Here is a 19,542-nt window from a genome sequence, read left to right as displayed (position 1 = left end):
GGAGAAAGATGAGGCTTTCTGCTCCCGTAAAGATTTACAGCGTCGGAAATCCTGTACAGGGTCACTAAGAGTCGGAACTGACTCCACAGCATATAACAACAACAACAATATAGAGTTTCCAAGGCTGTAATCTTTATGGGAACAGAATATGAGTATCATATTCCTATATCTACCAGATGTTATCATTATTTTACACTTCTAGTGTTCCATACCTGTAATGCAAACATTTGAAGCCTTAAGTAACTGTTTCATAATTTCTTTCTGGTTTTCACATATATTTTCCTTTGCAAATCAGTGTTCAATAATAATAATTAGTACAATAACTTCCCACAAGTATTAACCTGCAATACTGTCTTCTTCATAAATGGCTTTTTTGGTAGAAACCTCAAACAGTAATAGAGAAATGGTAGAGAAATAATAGAGATGAAAACATTTTCCATTGTTCATTCTCTCCCTGGAGTTAATTTTAGGAGTCGAATATTAAAAATACAAGTAAGTGAGGTAGTTGGAGATTTTTTTTTGTGTTTTTTTAAATGTTATTCTGTAAGTTTTACAGCAGTGGCTCTAAACATTTATAGTGGACTCATTCACTCTCAGAAACTTTCATTCCAATCAACATCCTTTTCAAAGATCATCTTGATGTAGTTTATATAAATTTATTCCTCATGTTTCCGTAAAGTGACTCTATCTAAGGTCTCTGATCTTTTGTTTGTATGTGTGTGTATTTTAAATCAAATGCAGTAACTAATTTTTTCTCTTTCGTTTACTGATTATGGCACTTAACAACAACAATTGTGATGGAAGTTTTTATAGGTGTTCTCATTTCATAAGGAGCTCTTGTGGTATAGAGGTTATATATTGGATTGCTAACTTCAAGGTCAACAGTTGGAATCCACCAGCTGCTTCTTGGGAGACCAATGAGGCTTTGCTCCCATAAAGATTGATAGCTTTGGAAACTTCCATAAAGATTGATAGCTGTGAAGATTTAGAATCGATTTGATGCCACACAACCACCACCATCCTCATCTCCTATACCCTCTTACCTTCTGACTCATTATTTTTGGTCTAGCAGGTAACTCTCCCTACTACCTTCATCTCCTTTCACTTTGAACTTTAATTTGTCATTTTCCTTCCAGGAATATCTTCCATCATTTTCTTTGCTAATCCCTGCCCTTCTTTTGTTTGAGATCCTTTAATTCTTTTTCTTTGATGATGGCAATTTATTGCTGTCGTTAAGTGCTCTTGAATCAGTTCTGACTCATAATGATCCTGTGAAGGGTTTCCAAGGAGCAGCGGGTGAATTTGAATCACCAACCTTATGCTGGCAATTGACCTTGCAGTCCAGTGCTTTATCCTACACCAGGATTTTATTGTGATGGTGGTGGTTACATGCCGTGGAGTTGGTTCCAACTCATTACAACCCTGTATATGGTTTCTGAGGCTATAAATCTTTTGTTGTTGTTGTTGTTAGGTGCCATCGAGTTGATACCGACCCATAGCGACCTTATGCACAGCAGAACGAAACACTGCCCAATCCTGGGCCAATCTCACTTCTGTTGCCATGCTTGAGTCCATCGATGCTGCCACTTGGCCAATCCATCTTGTTGGGGGTCTTCCTCTATTCCTCTGACCCTCCACCTTACCAAACAGAACCTTCTCCAGCAACTGGTCCCTCCTGACAATATGTCCAAAGTATGAGAGATGAAGTTTGGTCATCTTGGCCTCTAAGGAGCACATTGGCTTCACTTCTTCCAAAACAGATCTATAGGTTCTTTTGGCAGCCCATGGCACTTTCAATATTTGGAGCAGAAAACTTCATCTTTCTCATATGGAACTGCTGGTAGTTTCCAACTGCTGACTTTGAGATTAGCAGCATTACTCATAAATACTTCAGTATTAGAGCTCCTTAGGATTTTATCAGTCTTTATAAAATTTGTTCATGACATCATATTGTCAGGAACAGGAGTAATTAGGCTGCAATTAGACTACAATGTGTTAAGGGCCATGGCAAAGGAGAAAGTTCAGAGCTGGTAAGAGATATCCAGGGAAACAGAGAAGGGACCTCAACAAGAATCCCTTGATCAAAGGCAGAGACAAAGTGATGAACTAAGATAGTTTCAAAGTACTCATAAAGACCCAAAAGAATATTTGAAAAACATTTTTGTTTATACAGAAAATCCTAGTATGGTGCTATGGGTTAATGTGTAGGACTGCAATGTCGGTTTGAGCCACAAGGTCTAAGGTCCTCCTCAAAATCTGTGTACAGGGTCGCTATGAGTAGGAACCAACTCGGCAGCACTTAAAAACAACAATTTATGTTACTTCTGTCCAGCTACAAAAAAAGAAAAAAAGTATTTCAGGTAATTTTTTTACTGTTTTTATTTTCATGTTTTTCTTCTGCCAAGAATAAGATTCTTCTCTTTCTCTCTCATTGTAACTTCTCACATGCTATAATTCAGCTAGTAGATAAATAATGGATGCTTTATAACGTCTTGTTGTTAGGTACCATCGAGTCAGTACCGACTCATAGCAACCCTATGCATAATAGAACGTAACACTGCCCAATGCTGGGCCTACCTCAAATTGGTGCCACAGTTGAGCCCATTGATGCTGCCACTTGGCCAATCCGTTTCACTGGGGGTCTTCCTCTTTTTTCTCTGACTCTCCACCTTACCAAACATGATATCCTTTTCCAGTGACTGGTCCATCCTGACAATATTTCCAAAGTATGAGAGATGAAGTTTGGCCATCTTGGCCTCCAAGGAGCATTCTGGCTGCACTTCTTCCAACACAGATCTGTTGGTTCTTTTGGCAGCCCATGGCACTTTCAAGATTCCCCTCCAACACCACAACTCAAAAGCATAAATTCTTCCTTATTCACTGTCCAGCTTTTACATGCATATGAGGTTATTGAAAATACCATGGCTTGGGTTAGGTGCGCCTTAGTCCTCAAGCTGACATCTTTTCTCTTCAACACTTTAAAAAGATCTTGTGCAACAGATTTGCCTAATGCAATACGTCTATGTCATTTGATTTCTTGACTGCTGCTTCCATGAGTGTTGATAGTTGATCCAAGAAGTATGAAGTCCTTGACAACTTCAATCTTTTCTCCATTAATAAGAATGTTGTTTATTGGTCCAGTGGCTTTATAACTATTATTGACTAATTTTAGATGCCTGGGCCAGGTATGTAAATGTATTTACAAGTTTGTCAAAATGAATGAGGATAAGTATGTGTATTGTTCCTCTTATGGAAAAGTCAGGAAGTAGTGTTTATAGGGTCTTATTGGCAATCACTTTTCATAAAGTGTGTACTTCTGTGTATATGATACAGTATGCACTTGTACTAGGCAAATAATTACTCTATCTGGAAACAAATTATAGCCTGTATTTTAAAATCAAACACTCCTTGCATTGTAATGCTAGGACTACACTGAGGTGTTGAGTGATCCAGGTCTCTGAAACCCAGAATGGTAATAGCTTAAGGAGATAACTTTGAGTTAACTGTGATGGTGTACTTCACATGTCATGTTTGCATTTATAAATACTTCTAAGAATAGCTACTTTGACTGTTAGTTGTCTCTACTATTTACATAACTTATGTAATCTTTTTTGCATTAATGAACTAGCAAATGTTATATTGAATATGTTTTAATTGAAAAGTAAAGAACTAAGGGAGGACTTGTTTGAAACTCAGATTTTTTTGTACATAGTCTGGCATAAATAAAATGCTAAAATATTCTAAAAGGGAAAAGGAAAATCATTTTAAATTCTAGTCTTCCTTCCTGTCTACAGAAAATGTAAATAAGTACCCTTATTTTCTGTGCAGTGGATTAATGCACTGGACTGCAAAGTTGGTTTATACTGTAAAGTCAGCAGTTCAAGCCTACCAGCTGCTCCTCGGAAACCGTATACAGGGTTGCTATGGATCTGAACCAACTCAGTGGCACTGAACAGCAACAAAAACACCAACTGCCTTCTTTCACTTACAATTGAATTGCTGTTTTTGTTGTGCCCTCAAATAGGTTCTGACTCATAGGGAGACCCTGTATAGGATTTCAGAGGAGAGGCTGGTAAGTTTGAACTATGGACCTGTGGTTCAAATTGACATTTAGGTCCAGTGCTTATCCTACAGTGCCACACCAGGACTTCTACGAATGAATATGTAAAGATAAATCACTTATTTGTGGATCGTTTTTGTTACAGATTACTTTTATTTGTGATACAAAAATTATCTAAATTAATACCACAGAAGACGATGTAAATAATATTCTTCTATTGCAAATAAAGACCTTGAGATGTTTCAAAATTGAATAATTTTTCTAAGGTCTCTCAGTTATTGAATTAGCATGAATCATGTCAGAATGTAGTGAGTGATACCTGTTCTAGTTCAGCATAGTCTCTATTCTGTCAATAGGAACAGATGAAGAAGAGGCACAGAAAGACAAAGATAAAGGAGAAAAATGGGATGGAGGAGGGAAGAAAAAAAAAGAGCATATCATTTAATGTATGTTTCTACTCTGCTAGTTATAATGTTTAACACTCATCCATAATTAGTTTCAAACTTCATAATAGTTTTAGGAAATAGTATTCCCATATTAAAGTTGAAGGAACTGAGTCTCAGAAAAGTTATATTCCTTGCTTATAATCACATAGCTAGTATTTGATACTCCAAAGCCTGTCTTTCAACTGCTGCACTAAACCAACTTATATGATGTTCCTAATCTCCCTGTATTTTTTTGTTTTTAATGAACATTGCAACATTCACTTTAAAGTTCATGCCATTTCTCTAATGAAGCATATAAGAAATGCTAAAAATAAGCAACGCATGAAAAATAAAACCTAAAAACAACTCTGGCTCTGCACCATGGTGTGTTTTAGGAAGAAAATTGTAAATCCATTTCTGCACTGAAGTAAAAGTAGGGAAATAATATAAAAGATTAATATGAAAAAAGGAAACAAAGACCTGTTTTGTGGCACACACATTAATAGCAGTTCTTGGGATCAAAGGATGTGATCTCACGTCATAGTAAAACAGGTCCTGCAAGCCCAGGTAACTCAGGAAGCGGAATGGTAATTATTCACAGAAGAAAGCAGGTAGTATACTGTTACAATACTACAGTAGAAAGTCAGAAGGTCACAAAGCGTGCAGGGTAACTGACACAACTTGAAACTGCTTGGCCCCCTTTAAAAAGAAAGAATAAAATGGGAGAGAATGAAGCAAGTTTACCTAACACGTCTTTGCAAGGTAAGTGCCAACAACTTCGGAAATGTTTGCAAGCAGAAATTTAAGCAGGGTCAATTAAGAAGTCTGTTTGTGTATGTGTGTGTGCCCACTCCCCTCTGCTCCCTGCTGCTGCATGGTTAAAGGTGTGTTCTGGGGGTGAGGGAAAGGGGTAGGAATAGTTGTTGAATAGTTTCCAAGAAGCATGCTGATTCTGTCATACTTAATAACTTGATTAACACAAAAAAAATAAATGTTATGAAAAGAGGGTTAAGCCTTACTCGTACTCCCCAAGTAATGCTAGAGAAAAAAAAAAAAAAAATCGAAACCAACTTCCAATGCGTTTTAATGTTGGATCTTTTCCAATATTGATCGAATATTGATTTTTCTCTCTACCTGTGGTATTTTAATTGGTAATCGTTTTACCATCTGTGGGGGATACCAGCAAGTTCCATGTAATTAATATTTTTAAATAGAAAACTGGGCTCAGGAGACAGCATATCAGGTAGGGAGAGTGGTTTACTTTACAGTTCTTACTTAATCAAATACCTTTGTCCTTTGAAGGGTTGGTTTTTGTTGACATTGGCTTGACTAGGCTTCCATGGTTAGGTTTGTTGATAGAAACAGATACATGGTTTCTCACACATTTTACTTTTCTAAATAAGACAAGTGTTTTCTTTTAAAAAAGTGGACATAATGAGTGTTCATTGTAAAAAATTTAGTAGTCTACTCTGTTATGAATTATTTACCACATTTACAAATGCTATTTTTAATCACGGAATTTTAAAAAAGCCCTACTTAGTTACATATTTTGTCTAATAATGCTTAAGCCATCACCAAGGAATTCCGCAAGACACATACTTTTCCATCAAGTGCACACAATCCAATAAATAACTACATGTATTAAGAGCAACACATATAAAAATAATAAGATGCTCATAGACATGCCAGGCCTTAGAAATTTTAACACTAATTTTATAAATAATTCATAGTTCTTCTAGACTGTCCAGGTTTCTTTTTCTTCCTTTCCTTAATCTTTCTTTACTTTACCTGATTTAGAATCCCAGTATTCTGTTTTTACTGCTATATGTTTCATGGAAAATGTTTTTGAAATACCACTCAAAATATTAGTAGAAAATAAATTTTTAAATTTAAAAGATCAACAAAATAAATAATAAATTCAGTTGAAGAAAAATAGGGTAAAAGATCTATTGAGTATAATTCAATAAGGATAATTTATTTGTGTATCTTTTATGTAAAAATTAATATTATATGTCATTGTTGTTATTTGCCGTATAGGTGATTATAAAATATTCCCTATAATGTCTTGTCTTGGAACCATCCAGGCTGTTAATGTTGCTGATATTATAATGGTTTTGTATAAATATATATGATTGCTTGGCAACTACTATAATAGCCTATCATTGGGTGCGTGGGTACAAGACAACTTTCGATGTCCATAGGTAGAAATAAACCTAGGAGTATCAGACATTTCCCTTAGCCCTTTTTTGTGTCAGAACCATGGATAATGATATTAATGTCCTAAAATCAGAGTTCTTGAATGTGTATAGTATCTTTATTTTTCCAGTGCTGTTGTGTATGTTAACATTTCTGTTAACATATTCCACTTTCTCTTTTCTCTATCTACGTAGTATCCACTTACTCTGCTCTTTATATACATATGAAAACACGTATACTTTCAGAACTAACAGTATATATCAGAAATTATGCACACAATTTAAAACAAGTGCTACAAGAAATATTTTTAATGCCATCATCTAATTATAGAAACAATGGACCTAGATCCAGAACTGTTCTTTAGATGAGAACAATTGTGAAATCAATTTATTCCAGAGTATTTTCCTGAATGTACTCTGTGGAAAACTTTTCAAAGAAGGACTGTCTTGTTTCTCCTCTGATCTTATCTAAGTTGTAATGAATGTACCCTTGGTTGGTCTGCAAATAGTTCAGGTCTACATTCTTAGAATATTAAAATGATTCCATTCATTTTAATTAAGATTATGAGGTAAAATCAATAATCAGTTTACAGTTAATGAGAAATGAAAATGCTTCGGTTGTTGGTTTTAAGTTATTTCTGATATAAAAAAATATATAAGTCAAAAGCACTGTAGGGATAATTTTCAGTGTTATTTTGTAAGGAAAAGAGATTTTGATAGTTTTTTAAAAATATATTTTACAATAAATCAAGATATAGCCTGGAGTCTTCATTTACTGAATATCCCCACATTATTTTGTTGGTTAAGGAATGTTTTGTCATATAATTGATATTTATTTTCAAAATGATTAAGGTCAATGAAATATCACTTTAGAATGTTGTTGAGTTTTGCCTTTGATTAACTGTATTTATTAAAAGACTCTGAAGTTCAATGAAATACTATTATTATTGATTCTATAATTGAAATAACTATATTCAGATTTGATGATTTATATGAAGAGTCTTCAAAAAGTTCATGGGAAAAATCCATTATATTTTAATTCCATTATTGTGTGAACTTTTGAAGCCCCCTCATACTTTAAATATGGAATCCTGGTGTGGTGCTATAAGATGAGCACTCGACTGCAATGCCAGTTTGAACCTCAAGGTTGGTGGTTCAAATACACCTGCTGCTCCATGGAAAACCTATCAGGGTCACTACATGTCGCAACAACAACATACTTTAAGTATAGCAATGATTTTAGTTTTTTGGCTATGAAGATAAATGATAGGTTATCCTGTTATTGTTGTTGTTATTAAGTGTTATGGAGTTGGTTTAACTCATAGCGACCTTGATAAGGTTTCCAAGCTATAAAACTTCACAGGAGCAGAAAGCCTCATCATTCTCCTATGGAGCAACTGTTAAACTCAAACTGCCAACTTTGTAGTTAGGGCTGATCCTACAGAGCCACAGGTTATCCTTGTGTACTTTGAAAAATTATTTTCTAAAGGCATGTATTTACATTGTCTAAATTAATAAGACTGTCTCTTCACAACTTGGAGGCTAACCATCATTGTTGTTAAGTGCCACTGAGTTGGTTCCGACTCATAAAGATTCTGTATAGAGTTTCCGAGGAGCAACTGGTAGTTTAGAACCACCAACCTTGCAGTTCAAACTGACATAGCAATCAAGTGCTCATCCTATAGTGTCACACCAGGATTCCATATTTAAAGTATGAGGGGGCTTCAAAAGTTCCTACAATAATGGAATTAAAATATAATGGAATTTTTCTGACCTTGCAGTCCAGCACATTCTAGCCTCAAAATTAAAAAAATAAAATTATTTTAATGCCATTTCATTTGGTTATCTGAGCAATTTTTATACCCAGGAAGATTCTCGAGTCTTCCCAAGATAGTGAAGTTCATGTGTTATCAACATTTAATGTTTCCAGTTGTTGCTGTCAGGGTCTCTAACTGATCTAGTCATAGTGCCAATAATGCAAGCCAGTCAAGGGAAACTAAGATCACTGACTTCTGAAGCCAAATTTTGTGGTGGATAACAAAATCCTGCTCCACATGCCAGCTTCAGCATTGGGAGATTATAGCTATCCTTCCCTGTTACCCACACACACCTTCTCTCTGTCATCCATATCATCAGACCTAGGTCAGGAGAGATCAGCTACAAACTTGGGAATTGATAAGACTCCCTCACTTCAGACCAATCAAACCCAAACCTGGGATTTTCTTCTACTCCCTCATAGTGCCAATTGCAAACCTGGAAATCTACATGACTCATTCCACTTCACTTCAGCTGACTGTTCCTTGGAGTCCAAAATTTTGCTGAAACAACCCACAAACTTTACAGGAGACATCATACTAATGATAACAGCTTTAACAAAAAGGGATAAAAGTGAGAGATACATAGAGCAAAACTTCCATGTCTCAAATACAGGGCACTGTAGGATCAGCACTAGACTGCAAATTACAAGGTCATCAGTTCAAACCTACCAGGTGCTCCTTAGAAACCCTGTATAGGGTCACTAAGAGTCAGAACTGATTTGATGACACTTTAATGATATCAACAACACCTTCTTATGCATAGTCACCAAGAAGGAAACTCCATCTGAGTCTCAGAGTTTACACTGACCTCACAAAATGGCCATGATAGATTATATCATGCCTTGTGAGGCTTAATCCTTTCAGGTTCCCAGGTAATCCGATATCCTCAGGGCTCTCAAAAATCTAGCCCAAAAGCCCAAATTACTAGAAATCCCACCTCTTGCAACACTAGTATTGGGAACATATTTTGTCCTGGATGAAATAAAACCCTTTCACAGTTATCTTGGTGCTGTGAGTTAATATACTGGACTGCAAAGTTGGTTTGAACCGCAATGTCAGTGGTTCAGGCTCACCAGCTGCTCCTTGAAAACCCTAGACAGGATCAAAAACCACAAGAATCATATCTCAATTATTTGTTCAAATGGAAACAAAAAAACCCCACGAAAACATATCCCTCCCTTTGAATCCCAATAACAAAATAATTACACACAGAATTATATAGAATACATGAAATTTCAGAATATTTTTAGGATTCAGAAAAATGGATTATTTGGAGTAGGATTGAATACTAGACTTTTTTTCCCTAAATTTGAAAATATAAATAAAAAGTATTTAAATAATAAGGAATGGGAGTCCTGGTGTGGTGTTGTGGGTTAATGCGCCAGACTGCAAAGCTGACTGAACTGCAAAGTTGGCGGTTCAAGCTCACCAGCTGCTCCTTGGAAACCCTATACTGGATCGCTATGGGTTGGAATCGACTTGATGGCACTTAACAACAACAACAAAGGAATGGGAGTAAGTACTTTCTAAAGTACTTCTTGAAGAAAGGGAGGAAGGTTTTTTTGTATACTATCTACATACAAGTACCATCAAGTGGCACTCATTAGCCTATAATGGGGTGAGGAGAGGTTGCAGTTCCCTTCTCAGTAAGACGCTAGCTACCTGGACCTTGCCTTACTTTAAAATTCCTTCAGCATGGACCCTTGGGCATCCTTTTCTCTTCTCTGCTAAAAAGAACCTGAATTTTCTCTTTTTCTCAGGATTCTTATTAACAGGTTAGGTAAGCCCAAATCAGAATTACAAAAGGAAAATAATCTGTTGCTGTATGCCTTGCCCGCCTCTTGTGGTGTTTCTACTTTAGGCACTTAATTTTCTTAAGCTTTTTCTGTTTTCTTCCTCTTCTCTTCCAACATAGTCTGTTCAGACCACCTGCCTCTTTGTAAAGGATATGATAAATTAATTTGCCCTTAGGATTATTTGAATAAAAATTATCTCTGATTCCTATTCCAGAACAACCTTGTTTCCCTTGGGCTGACAACACACCCAGGGGACAGCTGGTTAGATGTTTTGGATAGTTTTAAACCTAGTTTTTCTTCATTCTCTTGAGCTAAGGCAATAAAAGTTTAGAGCTCAGGGGAGAAAAGTACTTCTAAGTACAGGAGAATTGGCTGTACCCAATGGAATGTGGGACCAGCTCTAGATAGCCATTAGTAGGAGCAGTGAACCCTTTCTCAACACATTGAAGCAAAGTTTGGTTGTCAGAGTTGGAGGGGGGAAATCTCTAGAATCTGGACTTTGTCAAACTAGAAGGGAGCTTACGTGGTCCCAAGTCCAGTGTGGTAGCTTTGTAAAGTAGTTCACAGAGTTCTCATGTGTATAAGAAAACTGTGCTTGGTTTCATGTACTAGTTTACCATGAATAAGGTTTCATCTCTATTTCTCAAGGTCATTTACAGTCTAGTCACATAATAAGTAAACAGACAAAAACCCATTTGCTGTGGTGTCAGTGCCAACTTATGACAACCCATAGTAGAACTGTGCTCCATGGGCTTTTCAGTGGTTGATGTTTTAGAAGTAGATTGTCAAGCTCTTCTTCCACGGCATTTCTGGGTAGATTCAAATCTCTAACCTTTTGATTACCAGCCAAGGGCATTAGCCTTTTACACTACCAAGATACTCTATTCACATAATATACTGTATTTTTATAGAGGGATGTGGCAAATTATTTTCTAGAGATACTTTCCTACTTCAAGAATGGAAAGTCTTGCAAATGCTTTCTGTGGTGACATTACTTTTGCTTTCTCTACTTGTAGTCTTGAAATCAGGGTGTTGCTAATTCCAGCATTTGGTCAACCAATTATGGAATAGGTCTGCCCAGGCCTGGACTTTTTAGTGATTACATCGATACGTTGGCTTTTAAGACACTTACTTAAATTTCATCACAACCAGAAGAATTTGACTTGAAAGCCATACATGGGATATTTCTCAAAACAGAATGTTCACTTTTAGAAATTTTACTTATTTCTTTTTGCTAGTAAAAGAAGAAAAAAAGGAAAAGTCAAGCAGGAAGGTGCCTAAGTGTCTGTGCTTCTAAGTTGCAGCCCGAGGGCAGTAGTACTGTATCATCCAACGTGTTATACTGGTTCAGTATGCATGTTTACTTTCTGTGGTGGGAAAAATATCTCTGCAGTCATCATCGTAAACCATGCCTGTGAGTGTCTTGAAATCATTCTAAACTCCCAAAGAGGACTAACCAGTTTGTGACTCTTCCTTCCCAGCCTATAGAACTTTGTAGCAGCGCTTTCAATTAAGGGAATCTCAGGAACTCTTGTTTAATCTGTCAGTATTGGATGAAGAAGGTCTAAAATAGTCCTTAATGACAGGTTCTAACAATTAAAGACCTGAGGCATTTTGGAGTTGAAATGTAGATATTGAGGTAACAGGGCACTTTGCAGTTGGAACTACCAGTCACTCTGCTGGAGAGATCTCACAAGCCTAAGACTAAATCTATCCTGTTTGTAGCAAGTAAAATTGCAGAGACTTCCATCGCATGAAATCCCAGGTAAGTTTGACCTAAGTGGGGGGTGAAGATGGCTGGGGACGTTTCTCAGATACAAATCAGAGAATCCTTGAAGCAGGCAAATGAGATGAGGAGATGAAATCTGAAATAAAATTTAAGAAGCAGTGAAATACCATAACTGATCTGAAGTTCTTTTTTTCCCTGTCTTTCTAAATGGAAGCAGGATCTTTACCCTATCAGAAATAAAATAACAAGCAGTGTTCTTGAACGGAACATAAAATAAAGGTGGTTATAATATGCCTAAAACTTGTTGGGAGAAAGCTGATTCTCAGACTATTTGAAATTTGGAGTTTGTTCCTGGACTTTTGGACTTTTAAATGGGCTGAAATGTGCAGTTTAACTATCTTTGATTAAATGATATGTTATAGCATTGAAATTGTTGTAAAGGAAAACATTCCAAGTTTCAGTTAAAGCACTATAAAATACTCTTGAAGAAAAGATGACACATACCTACAGGATGACTTGATTATGTAAACACTAATGATATAATTAAAAACCTTTTAGTATATTTAAAGGGCTGTATCTGTCCTTAAATTTGCTTCCTTTTTCTTAAAGAAATGAAACAAAGGGTGTAATAATGATCTGATAATTATATGTGCATAAGAACCATATAATTATTACATTACATACCTATTTTCTGGATTTTGGAAAGAATTTAAACAAATTTAGCTAATTGAGTAGGATAGTAAGCCAGCATTCTTTGTATCACAGTTTTGGGGGAGAGGATTACTACTGGAGCATTTACTTGTCTTATTAGGAAAGTATTGCACTTGAGACATAAGTGAAGAAAAAAAGGGGCAACTGACACAAATGCAATGAAAATATTAGGATGAAAGCATATAAAAGAACAATGAGCTTAGCTGATCCTTTGAGCTTCTCATCTCTCTTCAGGAGAAGTGTATATAAATACGGTTTTTATTTGACAGGACTATTTTGTTGTTCTGTTGATAAATAAGTATAACTGACTTCAGAATTGAACACTTTGGAATACACATTCATGAACACCTTCAGTAATTTGTGTTGAAAAGCAGTTCGCATGTTTCCTCTAATTCCTGAATAGTATAATGCAAATTGTGTGTTGTATACCCAAAAAGTGGAGTGTGACTTAAAGGATACACTGTATCTACTGAATAAGCCCAGAAGAGAAATGCTTTTAAAAGTGAACTACTGAATATAATGATGCAATTCATATCAACATGCGTATGGTGTTCATATACACCTGTTAAATAACACAATCATCTTTACTGTGTGAATGAATCATTTTGAGAGTTGATTAAACTATTGAAATCCATTCCATCTCTGTGATTCCTTTGTTTTCTCAAAAGTGAGTTACTTTGAAAACTGCATGTGAAGCAGATAAGAATAAAGGGGCATTGTTCTTTACTTTCCTCTTTGCTTATGGATCCTTAAAGCAATCACAGGGAATTCCCATCTTCTTTAAATTATTGATGAATCTTGAAAAAAAAAAAAATCATCATTCACATCCACATTTCCCAGTGGTGTATTTCAGAGATGGAGAAATATTCTTTGTTACAAAAAGGGGAAGTTGCTACCACTTTTGCTAGTTTTTAATATTCTTATAACTGTAGATGGACATCTAAGAATTTATAAAAGGAATATGAAATTTTTTAGTTTCACTGAAGAGATATGATTTGAGTTGACTCGGAATTGATAAATAAAAAAAAAAAGCAAACACAAGAAAGAAAAACTTTTTTAGAACAAGAAACAGGAGAGAAAAGGCATCAAAATTGTACTTATCTCTACATTTACTTACTTATTTTCTCATTTGAAAACAAAAAGCATTGTCCCAAGTTTTCTTACTTTTGTAATAACTTACAAATAAGTAAACATAAGGAAAAGTAAGTATAGAATAGATAGTGTCCCTTAACATTTGTATGCAACTACTAAACAGGTCCCAAATTGGTTCCAAGCTCCCTAGCAGCCAAAATAAAGTAAGATAATGGTTTTTAAGATTTATGATGCTCAAATGATACAAAACTTTGGTCATTATTACAAGACACATAGGTTCTTGATTATCATTGTGATAGAAATTGGAATAACTTCTATAGATGACAGCAAACAGACCTAAGTAAAGGGGAGCATTTTTATTATGCAACAGCAAGAAATAAATTCAGAGTCATAGAGTTAAAGATGATCATTACTCAAAGTTAATCATTTCACAATCTTGCCATAGATGATTTTCTTTTGAGCTCCTTAAGCTGGTGACCCATTCCATCAGATAATTTGTCAGAAAAAAAAAAAAAAAAAAGTTTACCCAGAAAAATTCCAAACACTAAATATATCTGAAAATTAAACGTAAAAGAATTATCAATAAATAAAGCAGCATTAGATATAAGTATTCACATAATTTAAATCTTCCCAGGATTAAATTTCAGAATCTAAAAATAGATCGTTTTGAAAATTGGGTGACTATTTATATTTTATCAGCATATGGTATTTCTCAAGTGTCTCCAAGTTCCTGCTGGATTTTATAAAGGTGTTGTGCATTCATTTTGGATAAATAATGGCTCAGTACATTCACAGTAGCAGATTTGCAGGAGGGTTGAGTAAGAATAAAGGAAAGCACATCAGCATTAGTTATATTTATATTATAACATACATGAAAAACTTTAATCCATGACCTTCAGATACAGTGCAGTGATGTTATTGTCTTAAGTTTATATTGTCAATGAAGTTAAATAGGAATTAGAGGGAAAAAGATAATTTTAATAAGAAAATAATAATGTTTTCATTCTTGAATCTGATTTCTTATTCTATTTTAGAATTTATTTTTATGCTTTCTAAGTGCTACTCTGACCTATATGGATTTCTTGGGGATATAATTTTTTCTAAATTAAAAATTATGGTAATACACATATTTCTTAGAATTACTGATTGCTGTTGTTAGATGCTTTCGAGTCAATGCTGACTCATAGACCTTATGCACATTGGAATGAAATGGTGCCCATTCTCACAATTGTTTTGTTTGAACCCATTGTTGCTGACACAGTATCAATCCATCTCACTAGATGTCTTCCTCTTTTTTGCTGATCCTTCATTTTGACAACTATGATATGCTTTCCAGGTACTGGTCCCTCCTGACAAAATGCCCAAAGTTCAAAAGAGAAGCCTAATCATCCTTGAATCTATCGAACATTCTGGCTGTACTTATTCCAAGACAGATTTGTTAGTTCTTCTGGCAGTCCATGATATTTTCAATATTCTTTTCCAACCCCACAATTCAAATGCATTGTTTCTTTTCTGATCTTCCTAGTTTTCACATGCATATAAGTCAATTGAAAGTACCATGACACCTTAGTCCTTAAAGTGACATCTTTGTTCCTTAATAATTTCAAGAAGTCTTTTGAAGTAGATTATACTAATTACTGTTGTTGTTTTAAGTATCTTCAAGTAGATTTTCACTCATATTGACACTGTAGTGTTTTCAAGGAGCTGCTAGTGGCTTTGAACCACCTGTATTACTGTTACAAGTCAAATTAGAAAAAAAAACAAAAAACATTGATCAAACAATGTTTGACTCATATGTGGCTTAGAAATATAATCTGCAATAACATTGGTAAAAAGTCATAGAATTTTCTATAAAGGTAGACTTGACATGAAATTCATGTCCCTAAATTGTTGGTTAGTAAATAGTTTATCTTCTTAATTACACAATTGAAGTAGGGGAATTAACTAGCGTTACTTATATGAGTAAACTTAAGGCAAACATTTACTAAGCTCATTTAAATCTCACAATAATCTTGACCTTCTCTATTTTCTTCCAACAACACAGATGTTCCTTTCCTTTAAATATCTATGTATTGGTTGTTCCTGCTAATCATCCTGTGATTTGCTCTTCCTTGTGATTCATTATTACATGAATAAACTTAAGAGAGACATTTACTAGGTACGTTTAAATTTCACAACAATCTTGACCTTCTCTGTCTTCCTCCAACAACACTGATCCCTCCCTTCAGCTATCTATATATTGGTTATTACTGCTAATCATTCTATGAGTTTTTCTTTCTTGTTATTAAATTAATAGATTACATATAACCCCAGTGATGCTTTCTATAGCCTCCCAAACAAGAGCAACCATTTTCTACCTTAATATCTGATTTTCATTATTTTGATATCTTGTCATGATACATTTTAAAAGACCTATATATTTGTTGCATATTTCTGTACATTAAAATGTTCTCTTTCTGAGATATGAGTTAGTCTGTTTTGTTCATTGCTGTATCTTAAGTGACTAGAACCATATGTATGTAATATGTTAGCTTTTCAGTAAGAATAATATGCTAAAAATATACATAAAATATATAGTCTCATTCCTATGTATGTATGAAGTTTACATTTATTCTAACATGGAAACTAGTTGAACATAAAGTAACAGTCATTTATATTGTAAAAGTGAAACAAAATGCTTTAAAAATAGTCTTAAAATCCAGAGGCCTTGTTCTAAAAGTATAATAGGTGACAAAAGAGGTTCTATATTCTAGAAGATCAGGGGTAGTATAATTGTTCAAAACTAGAGATTTTGTTCTTCCAGATTTTTTCTTCTGAGTTGTAGTGACTTTTGTTGGAGTTCTACAAAAGGGCCATCAGAGAATTCATTTATCAAAAGGCAAATGAACACATGAAACTGGGAGCTGCAGAATTTTACAGACAAACTGATGTTACAATAAAAAGGATTGATGCTTTTGGTTATGGGAAGCTAGCTCATTTAAAAGAGAGAATTCAATCCTGATGCGAACATACCAGCTTTGATGATTGGCTGTACAGCTAATCATAACTACTGGGTCAATTGTGAAGGATAGCTTAATTATTATGGGTGGAAGAAAAATACAAGGGGACTTTAAAAAGTTCATGAAAAAATGGAGTTGAAATGGAATGGATTTTTCTAACAACTTTTTGAAGCCCCCTCGTATTATTTAAATATATAATTTACTTGAAGTAGTTAGGATATACTGCATTTGAATATATTTCATTTGAAGTAATAGTGAGACATCTAGGTATTAATAATTTATTTACGATGATTTAATTTATCATGATTTTCCTAGTTATGAGATATGGTCTTTCTTGCCTTTAAATAATCTTCAGTTCTTTGATTAACAGAGTTTAAACAGGTGTTTATTTTTGTGTGAGTGAGGAAAGAGGAAGATGCTGAGAAACTTGTAGATATCTGGTTTATGTGGAAGAGAATAGTGCTATTAACTGAGATAGGGAATGTATCTAGGGAATGGTTTGGGTAACAGAAATATAATGAGACTGTTTTAAGCAAAATGACTTTAAAGTAAAAGTGATTTGTTGTTGTTGGTATCGATTCACAGTGACCTCGTATACAGCAGAACAAAACACTGCCCAATCCTGGGCCAACCTCACTACTATTGCCACACTTGAGTCCATCGATGCTGCCACTTGGCCAATCCATCTCGTTGGGGGTCTTCTTCTTTTTCTCTGACCCTCCACCTTACCAAACATGATATCCTTCTTTAGCAACTGGTCCCTCCTTGACAATATGTCAGATGTATGAGAGACGAAGTTTGGCCATCTTGGCCTCCAAGGGGCACTTTGGCTGTGTTTCTTCCAGAACAGATCTATTGGTTCTTTTGGCAGCCAATGGCACTTTCTCAATATATGTTGTTATTGTTGCTGTTATGTGCTGTGGAGTCGATTCCGACTCATAGCAACTCTGCACAGGGTTTCCAAGGCTGTAAATCTTTACAGGAGCAGAAAGCCTCATCTTTCTCCCGTGGAACAGCTGGTAGTTTCGAACTGCTGACCCTGAGGTTTGCAGCCCGATTTGTAACCACTATGCTACCAGAGCTCACTATATATAGTTAGATGTAAATGTCTAGGACTTAAATTGGAAAAATGAGGCTAGGCCTGGGGAGAGGGAGCTAGAATTAAATTAAAGACTTGCAAATTCTTAAGGCATATGTGATAGATGGTATTGTGGGTATTGTTATTGTTAAGTACCCTCGGGTCATTTCTGACTTATAGTAACCCTGTGTAGGATTTCCAGGGAGCAGCTGGTGGGCTTGTACCACTGTCTTTGCGATTAGAAGTCCAGTGCTTATCCTACAGTGTCACACCAGGACTGAGATTATATATAGTTGTTAGAGTAAGAAGAAAATAAAGCTGAAGATAGTGTCTTACAAAACACTAATGTCTATTGTGTGAACAAAAATAATTGAAATTGAGGGAGGTCATAGGAGAGAGAAAAAATACAGATGACAGGATTTCAGGGAAATTAACGATGTCATAGATAATATCATAGAACACACAAGAGTCTAGTAGCTAGGATTTGGCATTTCAAGCCTGGAATTAAATTGAGGCATGAAGAAAAAGACAGATTTGAGAATTATCAGCCATGCTTATCAGCATTTATAGGGTCAAGTTATAAGGAGACTTAAAATAGTAGAAGGTAAATAATAGAACTTTTTATCAAACATCCATAGTTAGAGAATGAAAGACAGAAGAGTGAACAAAGGAGATGGTTGCTTCACAACAATTCTATGAGGAAAATATAGTTTGCCCATTTCACTATGTAGAAACCAAATTTTAGTGAGAAGGGAAATGAAGATAATGGAAATAGAAGGTTGGTGTCAATGTAGATAAAGATTTGAATAATTAGAATAACTTTAAGGAGCAAGAGGACAGCATTCTCTTTCTGGGACCATGAATAGAAGAGTGAACATAATGAGATTCTCTGAGTTTCAGAAAAGAGTGGGTGATAGAGCTCATGCCAAATGGCTTGTATCTTTGCAGCAAAAGATGAGTTCATCCAGCCAAGAGTTAAGGTGGGGCTGTGTGTGGGGTGTTAAATCTTTGAAAGATAAATAAAAGGATTGGCCAGCTGCAGCTTCAGTTACATTGAAAGAGATGTGTCAGTGAATATGGAAAAAAAAAAAAAAAAACAGAAGGGAAAAACAACAACAAAACAAGCTGATTATTAAAGCAATTGTCATAGGGACATGAATGAGTTTGTGTGAATGTGTCTGTGTATGTTAGTATGGGTACCTGTGTGTATATCTGTATATTTAGCTAGAGATGGTTATTCAGGAATATTTAGGCAGATCACTTCATCATGAACCCTAAGACCATAAACCAATAAAGCAGAACTAGACGAGAGGGAAAGCATTGTAGTACCAATCATTCAGCTTTTCAAAAGCAATGGGACAACTCTGACTTTGCTGGCAAGAAGTTCTTATAGTCATATCCTTTTATAGATATAGACTCCTGCTATGGGGCTGCTGGATCAGCACTGGGCTGCAATCTACAAGGCCTGCAGTTCAAACCCACCATCTGCTCCTCAGAACTTCTATACATGCTCGCTATGGGTCAGAACCGACTCAACCATGTAGTTCAAACTGACATTAGAGTCCACACCAGGATGTCATATGGAGCTTTGGTAGCGTAGTGGTTACAAATCGGGCTGCGAACATTAAGGTCAGCGGTTC

This window comes from Chrysochloris asiatica, unplaced genomic scaffold (genome assembly GCF_000296735.1).
Source record: "Chrysochloris asiatica unplaced genomic scaffold, ChrAsi1.0 scaffold00108, whole genome shotgun sequence".
In the NCBI taxonomy this organism is placed as follows: Eukaryota; Metazoa; Chordata; class Mammalia; order Afrosoricida; family Chrysochloridae; genus Chrysochloris; species Chrysochloris asiatica.
This window is presented reverse-complemented; position numbering follows the sequence as displayed.